The following is a 15,686-nucleotide window of genomic DNA, read 5'->3' on the forward strand; positions in this document are numbered from 1 at the left end:
TCTATTGAGTGTGCGTAGGGTCAGTGCAAGAGAGTCAGTGCAGATAATCGGGTACCATGCATTTACTATTTAGCAGTCTTATGGCTTGGGGTAGCTCTCGGAGCCTGTTGGTCCGAGAGCCGATACTTCGGTACCATTTGCTGGAAGGTAGCAGAGTGAACAGTTTATGGCTTGGGTGGCTGGGGTCATTGGCAATTTTTCAGGCCTGGATGGCAGGGAGCTCGGCCCCAGTGATGTACTGGGCTGTCCGCACCACCCTCTGTAGCGCTTTGCAGTCAAGTGTGGTGCATCACCAAGCGGTGATGAAGCCAGTCAAGATCCTCTTGATGGTGCAGCTGTAGAACTTTTTGAGGATCCGAGGGCCAATGCCAAATCTTTTCAGCCTCCTGAGGGGGAAGAGGCACTGCCGTGCCCTCATCACGACTCTGCGGGGGGGGGGGGGGGGGGGGGGGGCTATGTTAAGTCCTTAGTGATGTGGACACCAAGGTACTTGAAGTTCTTGACCTACGCCATCAGCCCTGTCGATGTGGATGGGGGCGTGCTCTCCCCTCTTTCTCCTATAGTCCACGATCAGCTACTTGGTCTCACTGACATTAAGGGAGAGGTTGCTGTCCTGGCACCACACTGCTAAGTCTCTGATCTCCTCTCTGTAGGCTGTCTCATCGCCGTCTGTGATCAAGCCTACTACATCATGTCGTCAACAAAACTTGATGATGGTGTTGGAATCGTGCATGGCCACATAGTCGTGGGTGAACAGGGAGTACAGGAGGGGACTAAGCACACACCCCTGAGGAGCCTCCGTGTTGACGGTCAGCGTGGCGGAGTTCTTGTTGACTACCCTCACCACCTGGGGCCGGCTTGGTGATGAGCTTGGAGGGGACTGTTATTGAACGCGGGCGGAGCTGTAGTCTGCATTCTCACATAGTTATTTCTCCTCTTGTCCAGGTGGGGAGGGCAGTGTGAAGTGCAATTGAGATTGCATTATCTGTGGATCTGTTGGGGCGGTAAGTGAATTGGAGTGGGTCCAGGGTGTCTGGGATGAAGGTGTTGATGTGAGTCATGACCAGCCTTTCAAAGCACTTCATAATTACAGATGTGTGTGCTACAGGGCGATAGTCATTTAGGCAGGTTACCTTGGAGCTCTTGGGAACAGGGACAATGGTGGTCAACTTGAAACATGTTGGGATTACAGACTGGGACAAGGAGAGATTGAAAATGTCTGTGAATACAATTCTCAGCCACATACGATGAGCGTCAGGGTCGGTGTAATACGGCCCAGTACATCACTGGGGCCAAGCTTCCTGCCATCCAGGATCTCTATACTAGGCGGTGTCAGAGGAAGGCCCAAAATATTGTCAAAGACTCCAGCCACCCACGTCATAGACTGCTTTCTCTTCTACCGCACGGCAAGCGGTACAGGAGTGCCAAGTCTAGGTCCAAAAGGCTCCTTAACAGCTTCTACCCCCAAGCCATAAGACTGCTGAACAATGAATCAAATGGCTACCCGGACAATTTTAATTAATTTGAATAGGATTCCACCTTCCTCCTAAATTGTCCTTTCGCATGTTCGATGTGTCGTCGGAGGTTGTAGCGGGCTTTTTTGTATCCGTCCATGTCTGTGTCACTTTCCTCGTAAGCGGTAGCATTAGCCCGGCGCGGATATTCATGGTTTTTGGTTTAGATATGTTCTTAGTCACTGGGGGGATAACATTTATGCACTTATTGATGAAGCCTGTGACTGTTGTGGTAAACTCCTTAGTGCTATCAAATGAATCCTGGAACATATCCCAGTCTGTACTAAGAAAACAGTCCTGTAGACTTGCGTCTGCTTCGTCCGACCACTTGCATATTGAGCGCGTCACTGGTACTTCCTGTTTGAGCTTTTGTTTCTAAACAGGAAGCAGGAGAATGGAGTCATGGTCAGGTTTGCCAAAGGGAGGATGAGGGAGGGCCTTGTATGTGTTTTTGTGGGTAGAATAAAAGTGGTTGAGAGTTTTAGTGCCCCTAGTGGCGCAGGAGACGTGTTTGTAGAAGTGAGGTAGGACTGTTTTAAGTCTCCCCGCGTTAAAGTCTTCACCCACCAGAAACGCAGATTCTGGGTGGGCAGTTTCTTGCTTGTTTATGGCGCTATACAGTTCATTGAGTGCCAAAGTGGTGTTGGCTTGTGGAAGGATGTAGACATCAGTAATAATTACGGATGAGAACTCTGTTGGTAGATAAAAGGGTCTGCAGCTTACCATGAGATATTCTATATCAGATGAGCAAAAGCTTGAGATTTTCTTCACTGCAAAGCAGCAAACCAGTTGTTATTTATAAAAAAATAACAACTTGGGTTGAGCCGAGTGGGGACAGTAGAGCCCATCCATTGACTGCCAAATTAGCCATTGAGTACCATACCAGCCAGTGACTAACGAATCCCTGCTCAGGAAGTAGAGCCATATGAACCCTGCTTGGGTAGAGCTGAACGAATGAACGAACATCAACCAACGCTCTGTGAGTGAACTAACTGTTGTGTTAGTCTTTTCCTGTGCTCATAGTATAGCTTATGGTCCTAACTCATAGTCTCCTTAAACAGTTCTAACTGGGCACTTAATAGTTTTAAAACCCTTTCCTGCAGGCGAATGACCAAAGCACCCTCTGGTGGCCTCATGGGTGGAATGTTATTCTTTATAATTTCATAATCAACTTTTTCATTTTTTACACAGAAAATCCAGTGTTTCTATGTCAAAAGGTTTTGCTATATTTCAGTCTTCTGTAATGTATATAAAGTGTAATATTGGGATGCAAAATAAAAAAAATAAAAAAGTCAACTCTATATCTGACATGGTACAGTTGTCGTCTTTTTATTAAAGCCCATAACCGTGTGTGAGGAGTGTAATTTTGTTTCAAAGTAGATTTGTTTAAGACTACCAAGAAACTCTGTGTGACGCTGATTTAGCCCACTGCAGTAAAAGGTTAGACAGAACTAATCAAACAAATGCTTTTTAAGATATTGTCACTATTGTACAATCTGAACTTGTTATAAAGAACCTTTGATTGTACTTTCTCTGTCTCTGTGGTTGTTTGCCGTGGGATCTTAAAATTCTGCTTTTGACATTTTGGCGTAGTCGGCAGGATCCCACCTGCAAACACACTGCTTGGACATTTGGAACAATCAAAAGTCAGTGACACCCCCAGGCTGTAGATAGCCATATTTATACTACACAACCATGCCATGGTTCATGGTAGCCACGTGGGTCCCCAAGTTTGGAGACGAGCAAAAATTGTGGTTTGCGGGCTCAGGTGGAGGTAATGTTGCAAACACAAAGGCTTACATTACAGCACAGCAGCAGGTAGACTTTATTTGTACTGTCACGCCCTGACCTTAGAGATCCTTTTTATGTCTCTATTTTGGTTTGGTCAGGGCGTGAGTTGGGGTGGGCATTCTATGTTTTGTGTTCTATGTTTTCTATTTCTGTGTGTTTGGCCGGGTGTGGTTCTCAATCAGAGGCAGCTGTCTATCGTTGTCTCTGATTGAGAACCATACTTAGGTAGCCTTTTCCCACCTGTGTTTTGTGGGTAGTTGTTTTCTGTTTTGTGTCTGCACCAGACAGAACTGTTTTGGTTTCGTTCGTTCTCGTTGTTGTTTTTGTTGTTCAGTGTTCAGTTTTATGAATAAATCATGAACACTTACCACGCTGCGCTTTGGTCCACTTCTTCATGCAACGATGGCCGTTACAGAACTACCCACCACCAAAGGACCAAGCAGCGTGGCCAGGAGAGGCTTCCCCAATATGTTTTTTGGGGTGGGGGCACACGGGACGGTCGCCGGAGCCAAGGATGGAACCAGAGCCAGTCGGGGTGAAATTGGAGGTGAGCGAGGGGAGCGAAGCAGAGACAGTGAAGGAGTTGATGGGGAGATTGGAGGACAGAGCTATGAGAGAGCTGCTGTGTTGGTGCATGAGGCACGACATTCGCCCTCGAGTTGATGTCACCTGAGTCAGCTCTCCATACTCGTCCTGAGGTGCGTGCTAGCCGTCTGGTGAAGACTGTGCCAGCCCCACGCACCAGGCCTCCTGTGCTCCTCCCCAGCCCTGCACGTCTTGTGTCAGCTTGGCGCTCCAGACCTCCAGTGCGCTGCCACAGCCAGGTGAGTCCTGCGCGGGCTCTAGGCACAGTTTCCCCAGTTCGCCAGGAGAACCCAGTGCGGCCTGTTCCTGCTCACCGCACGTGCCGGGCTAAGGTGGGCATGCAGCCAAGAGGAGCGGTGCAAGTGCTAAGCACCAGAGCTCCAGTGCTCCCCTACAGCCCAGTTCGACCTGTGCCTGCGCTCTGGAGGTGCCGGGCTAGAGTGGGCATTCAGCCTGGAAGAGTGGTGCCAAGGCTAAGCACCAGATCTCCAGTGCTCCCCCACAGCCCAGTGTATCCGGTGCCTCAGCCAGGGAAGAGGCCTCCTGTATGTCTCCCCAGCCTGGTGAGTCCAGCGTCGCCCTCCAGTCCGGAGCCTCCAGCGTCGCCCTCCAGTCCGGAGCCTCCAGCGTCGCCCTCCAGCCCGGAGCCTCCAGCGTCGGCCTCCAGCCCGGAGCCTCCAGAGACGGCCTCCAGCCCGGAGCCTCCAGCGACGCCCTCCAGTCCGGAGCCTCCAGAGACGGCCTCCTGTCCGGAGCTGCCAGAGTCGCCCTCCTGTCCGGAGCTGGCAGAGTCGCCCTCCTGTCCGGAGCTGGCAGAGTCGCCCTCCTGTCCGGAGCTGCCAGAGTCGCCCTCCTATCCGGAGCTGCCAGAGACACTTAAAATCGTGGTCGGGACCATATTTCAAGGGGGGGTGGGGTCACAAATGACACTGACTCTTGCTAAAGTAGACTGTCATTCTGCCTTATATTTATAGCAGGTTTATTATATTACTTATCAGCATGTATTATTTCACCATCAACCCCTAATTTACAAGTGCCTTTCACTCATGTGTGCTGTGTTATGCGATTGCCTTCACTTAACTCCTTACATTCTCACGTGTGAAATTCAATTGAATTGCATGAACTATTTGCTCATTTTGGACGGTGTGCTGTGATTCTACAGATTGCCATGGACTTTGGACCATGAGCTGTTGCCAATCCCTATTACCTCCTCCCTCCCCGAACTAATTGCTAAACACGCTCCAGAACTAGACACAAAAGGAAATGGACACTTACCTTCAAGGGCGCCGTTAGACCGGGAACCTCTGCAGAGACAGACATCTGACTCCTCGCTGCGCCTCGACCCCTGTCTCTCTCCGCTGATCGCCTGTGGGAAAAAGACTCCATTACAACGCTCTCTATAGAACTCTAAAAGGAAAGTGCTCATTTCAAACGTGTGCTTGTGACTTCCATTGTAGATCAGTACATACTGTAATTGTATGTTTGTTGTCCCCCATGGCTACAGACATGGGGGACACGCCCAACGCAGCTGCGAGAGGCTATCTCCGATACAACACAGCCGGCACGGCTTGGAGTGGGGGAGAAGAGAGCTCAGCAGCTTACCATGGACTACCAAACTAGTCATGGACTACCGTACCAGCCAGAGGTTGTTAACAAATCCCAGCTCGGGAAGAAGAGCCAAATTAACCCTCCTCGGGTAGAGCCAAATGAATGAACGAACCCTGCTGGGGTAGAGCAAAACGAACAAACATCAACCAACTCTCTGTGAGTGAAGCAGCTGCTGTGTTAGTTTTGCCCTGTGTCATAGTGTATGGTCCTAACTCCTAGTCTCCTTAAACATTTCTAACTAGGTACTTAGTAGTTTTAAACAGAACCAATCAAACAAATCATTTTAAAGATATTGTCACTATTGTAAAATCTGAACTTGTAATAAAGAGCTTTGTACTTTGCCTGTCTCTGTGGTTGCTGTGGGATCTTGGAATTCTGCTTTTGACGTGTGTGTGTGTGTGTGTGTGCGTGCGTGCGTGCGTGCGTGCGTGCGTGCGTGCGTGCGTGCGTGCGTGCGTGCATGCGTGCGTGTGTGTGTGGTTTTCACTGTGCTCTAATGGGGTCTGGCAGGGTGGAGGGGTTGAACAGAGCTGCTCATCGGAGGATAAGTCACATGTGACAGTCTGTCAGGACACCTCTCATCAGGACACATACTGCAGAGACAGCAAATCCTCAACACACACACACACACACACACACACACACACACACACACACACACACACACACACACATATATATATATATATATATATATATATACACAACTACATACACAGACAGGCACACACACAAACCCATATGCACACACCTGCACGCAAAGAGATACACAGACGCATCTCACATCAAACCCCAAAGAGGGCATTCATTTATCTTCATGAATAAAGAAAATTAATATCTTCAAACAGTCTGCATTTAGCCGTTGGGTTGATATGACATGCATAACAGCCGGATAGGATTTGTCTGCCATTCAGAGGGAGTCAGCTGTTAGAGTAACAGCTTTAGTGAAGGGAGCCCCATCTCAAAGAAATAGGACATTGTGACCTGTCCCACAACGCTCCCCCCCCCCCTTTCACTGTCTCTCTCGCTCTCTAGCTCTCTGTTCTGATGTCATTTACTTACATTTCATGGATATATGAGATTGGAGTGTCTGTCAGAGAACATGTTGTGTGACAGTCTCCACAACTACCTCAGCCTGTGTCAAGGAAACGTGTACTATATCAGTGTACATAGGAACAGGAGTGCTCATAGGTTTTGATTTTATAAAACAATCACAAATAGTGCATAAGCCTACTGTGCAAATATAGTATCATTTTGAATGACATTCGCACAGATCATTGGAGCCAGTGTGGTCACAGTTGGTATACAGTGCAACCACATCAGACAGCTTCTGATTTCCCCTGCCCGCCCATGATGAAAATCAACGATCAATGGACAAAAACATAGACTTGCTCACTTATATATGGGACAACAAATCTTTGCAGCGATATAGAGGAACACCAGATATCTATGGAGCCTGATCAGAGTCTTGATTCTTTTGAAGGACACGGACAAAGAGTGTGACAAACCGCTTATTATACCAAGAGCCCCCGAGACAATCTCTAGACCAAGCGGCAGTGGAGGGGAGAGGAGGAAAGGGGAGATGTGACCACAGAGAGGTGACAGAGCGAGACACCAAAATGAGCAAACGTGGAGATGAGAGGGTAGAGAGATGGAGAGAAAGGGCCCGGCTCACTGGAACGGGCAGACGGGTTAGTCAGTGGAAGAGAGAGGGCCACTTGTTTGGGGAGCTGTTTGCAGCAGGAACCAGATAAATGTTCACAGTGGCCAGTCATTATAGCTTATCTCCCTATGGGCTGCTCTATTCAGTCTTGGAGGAAGACATGATGAGAAAATATAACAGCCGCAAGTTGCATTGGCATTGTCATTATGACTGTTATAACATGAAGTAGTTCTCGTCTGTTTACCTATTTTTGTGTAATTACACAATATAATGTGTGTTTAAAGTCAGTGGTGTCTAAAACCACAGTCCTGACGATTCTAAAGGTTCCTAGTTCAGCACAGTATCCATATATGGGAAAGAGATTGTGTGGAATCGGCAGCCTTTGTTTATCTCTCTCCTACTTTGATAAAATACCTCATATCTGTTCCTCATTTCCCCCAATCCAGTCGGCTGTGATAAAGAGGGAAGTGGGACACAGTGGGCCTGATGGGAGTCTGTTTCTCCACTCCGCCCATCCTCCAGGGAGCAAGCCGAATTACAGCCACACCGCTTTGGAGCAGCAGCTATCCGATGAGAATGTCTTACATGTTGCGTGAAAATCAACCAAGGTCATCAGGGTCGTCACATGTTCCTAAAATGAGACTCAGACTGTGGCTGTCGGTGTCGGTGTCGGTGTCGGTTAGTTCAATACAGTGGATAAGCACAAACACGTAGCACTTTAAAACTGAGGCATGAAATTACCCATACATTGTTGTGGGCCAATTATCTTTAGTAAAGAGCCACTTAACCCACTCTGTGCTATAGTGACCAGTACTAGCTGCAGTACATGTAAAGCCTTGTAAACTCTTGTTTTAGTTGGATTATTCCATACCACCACCTTGTGGTCACAGACCTGCAATAGAATACCCAGAGAATCCTGTCAGGACTCAACCAAACACCTCCTTTGTTAACAGCTCACATGCTGTGTTAAATGAGAATACAAATAACAATGTTTTTCTAAATGAGAGTGTAGGCACAAGGTATCCAAAATAGATCCACTGTGATGAGAGATTGGGGTGTTACAAGCAGCTGTGCTGAAATGTTTTCAGGCCACATTCTATGGTGGTTTACATTTTAAAATATTGTACAGATATGCATTACCACGAGAAGATGTTTTAATTGGGGGTGCACTGGGTGTGGGAAGGGGGAGGATTGGGGTGCTGAGGAGTATTTTTCTTCGCTCATACATGAGTAATACATTTCCTAGTTTGTAAATTAAAAAATAAAACAAATTTGGTTTATTTGTTCAAATACACTGCCGGTCAAAAGTTTTAGAACACCTACTCATTCAAGGGTTTTTCTTCATTTTTACTATTTTCTACGTTGTAGAATAATAGTGAAGACATATGAAAACTATGAAATAACACATATGGAATCATGTAGTAACCAAAAAAGTGTTAAACAAATCAAAATACATTTTATATTTGAGATTCTTCAAATAATCACCCTTTGCCTTGATGACAGCTTTGCACACTCTTGGCATTCTCTCAACCAGCTTCATGAGGTAGTCACCTGGAATGCATTTCAATTAACAGGTGTGCCTTGTTAAAAGTTAATTTGTGGAATTTCTTTCCTTCTTAATGCATTTGAGCCAATCAGTTGTGTTGTTACAAGGTAGGGGGGGTATACAGAAGGCCAAGTCCATATTATGGCAAGAACAGCTCAAATAAGCAAAGAGAAACGACAGTCCATCATTACTTTAAGACATGAAGGTCAGTCAATAAGGAACATTTCAAGAACTTTGAAAGTTTATTCAAGTGCAGTGATGAAACTGGCTCTCATGAGGACCGCCACAGGAGTGGAAGACCCAGAGTTACCTCTGCTGCATAGGATAAGTTCACTTGAGTTACCAGACTCAGAAATTGCAGAGGAGACTGTGTGAATCAGGCCTTAACGATCAAATTGCTGCAAAGAAACCACTACTAAAGGACAACAATAAGAAGAAGAGACTTGCTTGGGCCAAGAAACATGGGCAATGGACATTAGACCGGTGGAAATCTGTCCTTTGGTCTGACGAGTCCAAATTGGAGATTTTTGGTTCCAACCGCTGTGTCTTTGTGAGACGCAGAGTAGGTGAACGGATGATCTCTGCATGTGTGGTTCCCACCGTGAAGCATGGAGGAGGAGGTGTGATGGTGTGGGGGAACTTTGCAGGTGACACAGTCATCCCATCTGGTTTGCGCTTAGTGGGACTATCATTTGTTTTTCAACAGGACAATGACCCAACACACCTTCCGGCTGTGTAAGGGCTCTTAGTAGTGGTTTCTTTGCACCAAGGCAATCATGAAGGCCTGATTCCCGCAGTCTCCTCTGAACGGTTGATGTTGAGATGTGTCTGTTACTTGTGTCCAAACTTTTGACTGGTACTGCATATATATTTTTTTCGATTTATCAGGAAATGCTGCAGCACCCCTACTTCCTGCGGCTCAGCAGATGTGGCAGTTCACTGAAAATATGCATACATCTTTTATTTAACATAAAAAACATCAACAATGAGGTTAAAGTATCTGGTAGACAATACATTCACCCATAGAGTATCAATCATGAGTACATTGCATCACATTTGAGTCACGTACTGTAGACACTCACAGGGCTCTGGTAAATTGCTGAGTATAATTGTGGCACTCAACAATCACTTTGCCATTAGCTAACAGCTGAAATTGGCAGTCACTTCTCCAGTTGGTGCGGCTCTCCTTAGTTCTAATAGGCTTAAAAACTTAAAGCCCCGAAATGAAGCATTATTTTAAGTTTATACACTGATTTTCTGTGAAATGTTTGAAACCAGTATGAATAATCCCAGGTCAAAAGCTGTAATTTAACGAAATGACATATCTACTTTTGTAAAATGGCTGGAAACTATTTTCTAAACAGTCGTGTTGCTTATGCTATCAGTCCCGAGACTCCAGCAACATTTTTATTTTCATTGACCTGGCTTTCATTTATCTGAATAAACAGCCCTTATATTTATCCTCACAATGAAGTGTTTTACCATTTTACTTTCAAGACAACCTGGGCTACAAGTAGAACACCAAACAATTTGACATAAACATTTGCATTCATGAGTTTTATTGACAAAAGTCTGCAGCAGCAAAAAAAAAAAAATTGATATAAATAAATGGATACGAATGCTGTAAGGATAGAAATGGTTTGCACAGGGGGAAATCAATACCCAACTAGTCAGTGTCAACTGTGTGGAATTTGCTGTGAGCTTTTTACAGTATTATAGACACTATGTCCTGGGATTTCCTATGATATTCTATGTAGAAGAACCCCTTACCTTCTATCGACTCTTGTGTAGCTTGTGAGTGTCATAGAGCAAACCATGTTACCTGTGCGTGTTCGTAATAGCTTTTAACTGTTTCAAACCATTCGGAGTCCACAGACGTTTTTGTAAAAAGACCCGGCCCGGGCACCTTTGGGAATGCGCCCTTGTCTCACAAACACTGCTCTAGCTCAGCCCCCGTTAATCACACAGACTAACGGTGCAGAAGAAATAGATTCATCCAATGGTTAAACTCAGAAGTCTGTAGCTCAAACACAGCGGACTCATTGGGTTAAATGTCAAGGTCAACTGTGAATTATGTCTGGCTTTCACAATGATATACAAATAAACTGTTCATAATATCATATAACAATATCTCATGACCATTTGTCCAAGTTATAATAGTAAGTACTATTATCCCCCCCGGAGGACACAGGTACGGAAGTATCTATATCCACAGTAAAACGAGTCCAATATCAACTTAACCTGAAGGGCCGCTCAGCAAGGAAGAAGCCACTGCTCCAAAACCGCCATAAAAAAGCCAGACTACGGTTTGCAACTGCACATGGGAACAAAGATCGTACTTTTTGGAGAAATGTCCTCTGGTCTGATGAAACAAACATAGAACTGTTTGGCTATAATGACCATCGTTATGTTAGGAGGAAAAAGGGGGAGGCTTGCAAGCCGAAGAACACCATCCCAACCATGAAGCACGGGGGTGGCAGCATCATGTTGTAGCGGTGCTTTGCTGCAGGAGGGACTGGTACACTTCACAAAATAGATGGCATCATGAGGTAGGAAAATGATGTGGATATATTGAAGCAACATCTCAAGACATCAGTCAGGAACTTAAAGCTTGGTCGCAAATGGGTCTTCCAAATGGACAATGAACACAAGCATACTTCCAAAGTTGTGGCAAAATGGCTTAAGGACAACAAAGTCAAGGCATTGGAGTGGCTCTGACCTCAATCCCATAGAACATTTGTGGGCAGAACTGAAAAAGCGTGTGCGAGCAAGGAGGCCTACAAACCTGACTCAGTTACACCAGCTCTGTCTGGAGGAATGGGCCAAAATTCACCCAACTTATTGTGGGAAGCTTGTGGAAGGCTACCCGAAACGTTTGACCCAAGTTAAACAATTTAAAGGCAATGCTACCAAATACTAATTGAGTGTATGTAAACTTCTGACCCACTGGGAATGTGATGAAAGAAATAAAAGCTGAAATAAATCATTCTCTCTACTATTATTCTGACATTTCACATTCTTAAAATAAAGTGGTGATCCTAACTGACCTAAGACAGGGAATTTTTACTAGGATTAAATGTCAGGAATTGTTAAAAACTGAGTTTAAACGCATTTGGCTAAGGTGTATGTAAACTTCCGACTTCAACTGTAGTATGTCTTACATAGCACGCTCCATCCTTACCTAACAGCAGGGTCTCTCCGCGTCAGGTGGGTTAGGGGACTCCGTGCTATGGAGGTGGGAGGGTGCACATAAATAGTCAGCAAATTATGCAAATCATCAAGATATTGGCAGTCTCTTTTTATGTATCCTGCTGGGTCTATGTGATGTCATTCTGTCAGGTGTTGCCTGTACCTGGTCATGTGGTCAGATGTCATGGAACCATAGAAGTTAGAATATCCTGGTAGAAATCTGGGTAGAGGAGACGTTCCACAGCCAGAACAGAGCATCGTTCCTCCTCAACTCTATCTGGGGACACTCCACTGTTGTGTTTTTGTAGTCGTTATCGCAGGAGGGGAAACCATAAAATAGCCGCATCCCTTTGGGCCTCTCCTGGGCCCTTGGAAGTCTCTGCCGGGCATGTAGGTCTGGAGGATCTCAGCGGCAGACCTGAAATGCTCCAGCAGGTTGGCATTCTGTGGCACCCCACCGTTAACTGCCTCTGCTTGGTTGTATCCAGTTTAGTCTTGTAGAAGATGGTGATGTTGTCCCCCATGAAGCTCTGGTTCTAATTCTTCCCTATGCTGAACACTCACAGGTCCAGGTCCACTGCCCATAGCGGGTCTTACACTGGGCTGTAGGCGCATTCCACACAGTGAGGAAGGGCACCTGGGCCAGTGTGGGGAGTGCTTCTGCTTCATGCTCCCTGCCAAGAACAATACTGGCCACAATCACGCATAGAAGAAGCGCCCCCCAGGTAAAATGCACTTTATACCTTCAGAAAAAGAGAACACAACATGTAATATAGTATTTTGGCAAATTGACATTGTCAGAACATAATATTCCTGATTCTGGATAGGTTCTTTACTACTCTACTTTTTTTTTTATTGTGAAGTCATAGGACTTTGAGTGTGCTCCTCAAAAAGAGGACGACAAATGTATCTCGGAATCACCTTTGCGAATCAAATGGCTAGTGTGAAATGTCAAGCCTAGGAAAGCAAAGTTTCCTGTAGCCTAGTTACCTAGTGTAAATGAGGGGAGGGGCTGTGTATTATATAAATTACTATTCCTATTCCTCTCAGAATGGGTCTATACTTTCTAGAATAAATTCATTAATTAGATAATTAAAATATGCAGGCTGCAGCCATGAATTTACTTTTAAGCAGACCTGGCTATCTGCAATGTGTCTGAACACATATAACACTTAGGAACTATTGCTGTAGACTTCAAAGGATCACAAATCATTTTGCCTCAAGGCAACCTATAATTATGGAAAGGAGGGCCATTAAAGTTTTATTTGACCCCAAAGCCTATAGCCCACCAATTTGGATGTAAAAACTCAAAACAGTTTTTCAAAAGATAAATACAGTGCATTCGGAAAGTATTCAAACCCCTTGACTTTTCCACATTTTGTTATGTTACAGCCTTATTCTTAAATTGATTTAAAAAAGTATAATTCTCATCAATACACACAATACCCCATTATGACAAAGCAAAAACTGTTTTTTATTTATTACAAATAAAAAACAAAAATACCTTAAATTGAATTCAGGTGCATCCTCTTTCCATTGATCATCCTTCAAATGTTTCTACAACTGGAGTCCACCTGTGGTAAATTCAATTGACTGGACATGATTTCGAAAGGCACGTACCTGTCTATATAAGTTCCCTACAGTTGACAGTACATTTCAGAGCAAAAACCAAGCCATGAGGTCGAAGGAATTGTCCGTAGAGCTCCGAGACAGGATTGTGTGGAGGCACAGATCTGGGGAAGGGTACCAAACAATTTCTGCAGCATCGAAGGTCTCTAAGAACACAGTGACCTCCATCATTCTTATAAGGAAGAAGTTTGGAACCACCAAGACTCTTCCTAGAGCTGGCCGCCCGGCCAAACTGAGCAGGGGAGATGACCAAGAACCCGATGGTCACTCTGCAGAGCTCCAGAGCTTCCTCTGTGGAGATGGGAGAGGCCTTTATGGCCAGATGGATGCCACTCCTCAGTAAAAGGCACACGACAGCCCACTTGGAGTTTTCCAAAAGTCACCTAAAGGACTCTCAGACCCTGAGAAACAAGATTCTCTGGTCTGATGAAACCAAGATTAAACTCTTTGGCCTGAATGCCAATCGTTACGTCTAGAGGAAACCTGACACCATCCCTATTGTGAAGCATGGTGGTGGCATCATCATGCTGTGGTGATGTTTTTCAGCAGCAGCAACTGGGAGACTAGTCAGGATCGGGGGAAAGATGAACGGAGCAAAGTACAGAGAGATCCATGATGAAAACCTGCTCCAGAGCGCTCAAGACCTCAGACTGGGGAGAAGGTTCACCTTCCAACAGGACAATGACTTTAAGTACACAGCCAAGACAACGCATGAGTGGCTTTGGGACAAGTCTCTGAATGTCCTAGAGTGGCCCAGCCAGAGTCCGGACTTGAACCCGATCGAACATCTCTGGGGAGACCTGAAAATAGCTGTGCAGCAACGCTCCCCATCCAACCTGACAGCGCTTGAGAGGATCTGCAGAGAAGAATGGGAGAAACTCCCCAAATACAGGTGTGCCAAACTTAGCGTCATACCCAAGAAGGCGTGAGGCTGTAATCACTGCCAAAGGTGCTTCAACAAAGTACTGAGTAAAGGGTCTGAATACTTATGTAAATGTGATATTTCATTTTTTTTTTGCTTTGTCATTATGGGGTATCGTGTGTAGATAGTTTTTTTTCTTCATCAATTTAATACATTTTAGAATAAGGCTGTAACATAACAAAATGTGGAAAAAGTCAAGGGGTCTGAATACGTTCCCGAATGCACTGTACATCTGTGGAGATTTGCCCTGAGAGAGTTCTATGAGGATGCACCGTCTTTCTACAATGTTAGGTAATGTGTCTGCTTCCTGGAAACTTGTATTGCTGAAAACTTGAAATAACCTTTGGCTGGCAGCACCCAACAATTATAGGGGGGAAGGGGTAGTCCTTAAGAAACATTTTCTACCAGACAAACCTCTTAAAAGCAGCCACTCTCAAAACTCTCGGCCCACTGCCACTATGTGTACATTGTGATTGTTGAATCGATCAGGAACCGAGAAGAGACAGATAATTGTATAATTAATACAAACACTGATACACAAGTGATCATCACACTGAGAAATCCATTTGTGGACACTGTACTGTGATAGTATTGGATGATGTTATACAACCGATGGGTCTAATCCTGGATGCTGATTGGTTAAAACCACATTCCAGCCGGTGTCTATTCGACAAGTTACCACTGGTTAAATCTATGATGTTGAAATGTCTCGTTGTTCCATCTCACTGCGCAAACCACTGTCTCGTCAACTCAGCCAGGCAATTTACATACTAGGTCTACATCTACACACTATCTCCCATTTCCTTCACACTAGCATTTGGTTTTCAACAACAGAGATTTGTAGTAAACTTGCTGTCGGTCTCCGACATTTGCAACATTATTGAAATTCGATCTCCAGCTGTCCTATGGTAATTAACGTGTCGATAGTCGGGACGAGACAGGCTGGCAGCTTTTCTCAGCCAGTCGAAATCATGAATCAGCATCATTTTTATGGATATATACAAAGAAATGTCAATAGAAAAACAGGAAATACAGCTAGTTTGCTGTCATTCCAGCTTCAGTTTATCGTGATTGTGTTAGCTGTGTAGTTGGCTATCTCTTCTGAACAGTGGCCTGGTGAGAGAGCAAATGTCCTATGCCAGGCGAAATCGCACATAATTAGTTCATTGCTATGGATGTATCCCCCCAACAATCATTAGAAAACAGCTTTAACAAACGTAAATGCAGCCACTTTGCTGA

This window comes from Salvelinus namaycush, chromosome 20, assembly GCF_016432855.1.
Source record: "Salvelinus namaycush isolate Seneca chromosome 20, SaNama_1.0, whole genome shotgun sequence".
NCBI classification, from domain to species: Eukaryota; Metazoa; Chordata; class Actinopteri; order Salmoniformes; family Salmonidae; genus Salvelinus; species Salvelinus namaycush.